This window comes from Girardinichthys multiradiatus, chromosome 5 (assembly GCF_021462225.1).
Source record: "Girardinichthys multiradiatus isolate DD_20200921_A chromosome 5, DD_fGirMul_XY1, whole genome shotgun sequence".
In the NCBI taxonomy this organism is placed as follows: Eukaryota; Metazoa; Chordata; class Actinopteri; order Cyprinodontiformes; family Goodeidae; genus Girardinichthys; species Girardinichthys multiradiatus.
In genome coordinates, this window is record NC_061798.1 from 3,555,867 (window position 1) to 3,557,302 (window position 1,436).

General features: G+C 32.7%; 1 long non-coding RNA gene across 1 annotated transcript; it reads left to right on the forward strand.

The window, feature by feature from the left end:
• Positions 1 to 624: 624 nt before the first annotated feature.
• LOC124867954 lies at positions 625 to 1,076 on the forward strand. The gene is made up of 3 exons (XR_007038186.1): positions 625 to 637; positions 765 to 815; positions 897 to 1,076. It is a non-coding gene; the product is annotated as an uncharacterized LOC124867954 (long non-coding RNA).
• The last annotated feature ends 360 nt before the right edge of the window (positions 1,077 to 1,436 follow it).

A 1,436-nucleotide genomic window follows, 5' to 3' on the forward strand; every position in this document is an offset into this window, starting at 1 on the left:
GGAAAGGGGCAGTTACGTCTGTTTCTTAGATAACATATCACCTTTGAACTCAAGAAGGGTTTTGGTCTTAAAAACATAGGCAGCTGAAATAGGTAAGACGAATATCAGATTAACAGAAAAAAAAAAGAACATCAGTATACTGTTTCCAAGTTACAAATTGACTACCAATGATGTGTTTGTTTTTGAATCATGAGAGACTCCATTTTAGGAAAAAGGAATGATAATTTAAGTTACCTGTAGCTTTTCTAAAAAACATTTTTACTTTTTCATCTTAGAGTTACAGGGGGTTACAACTGTTAGGGGCGATGTCAGGAAGGGGCAGTTACGTCTGTTTCTTAGATAACATATCACCTTTGAACTCAAGAAGGGTTTTGGTCTTAAAAACATAGTCTTTGCAGTTGAGATAACACTGTCATGTTCTGGTATAAAATACTGTGTGTAAATGTTGGGGGCTCTGTTTCACTGGCTAACCTCAGTGTCAGGGTCTTCAAATGCTGAATGTCTTTGAACCATAACACTTGTTACATTGAAAAATACCAGTACTGACAAGAAAAAATGTCGGTAAATATTTCAGGAAACCCGGAAATTGTGGCTTCTTCTTCTGATAATTCACAAAAGCACAATGACATCTTAAAACGTAAGTAAGTAAGTAAGTATCATTAAATGCATGTGAATGTTCTCAATTTTTTGTTTATATATATTGTTTATATATATATATATATATATATATATATATATTTTTTTTTTTTGTTTCTTTGTCATAGAACCCACCGCTGATGACCTTGATGATTTCATCTTGACACAATCAGATTATGGTAAGTAAATGTTAAATGCAATAATATATATATATATATATATATATTATAGTTAACCCTTGACAATGTTTCAATTTATAGATTTGATGAGAGAGGTAAACCCGAATGATCAAGTTGGAGGATTTAGCGGCTGGAATAGACACTCTAAATTGAGAAGGCGAATTATCTCCAAACAAGAAAAACTCGCAACTACATCTGAACTTTCTTCTAACACAGAAATTACGACAGATTCTTTGAATACTCCTCCGCCAATTATCATCATTTCCCCTGAAGACACACCGGATAAGTTACCGGCACCTCCAGAAAGTAAGTCCTAAGAACTAACTGTTTTTCTTTGAGAGTGAATGTATTTTATTTATGTGTTATTAGAGACTTTTGTTTTAAACCTCAGATAAAACTGTTTACAGATTCGACTGAGAGCTCTGTGGAAGACATAGTTGTCGAGCAGGAGCAAGGTAAGGAAATAAAAATTAAATAAAAACAATATATATATATATATATATATATATATGTATTTTAAGCATAGTTCAATAAAAATGTCATATAAACCTGTTTACAGATACATCCAAAGATGCCACATTAAATCCGCCCACCAGAAGGTCGCTTTTCAAAGATCAAGAC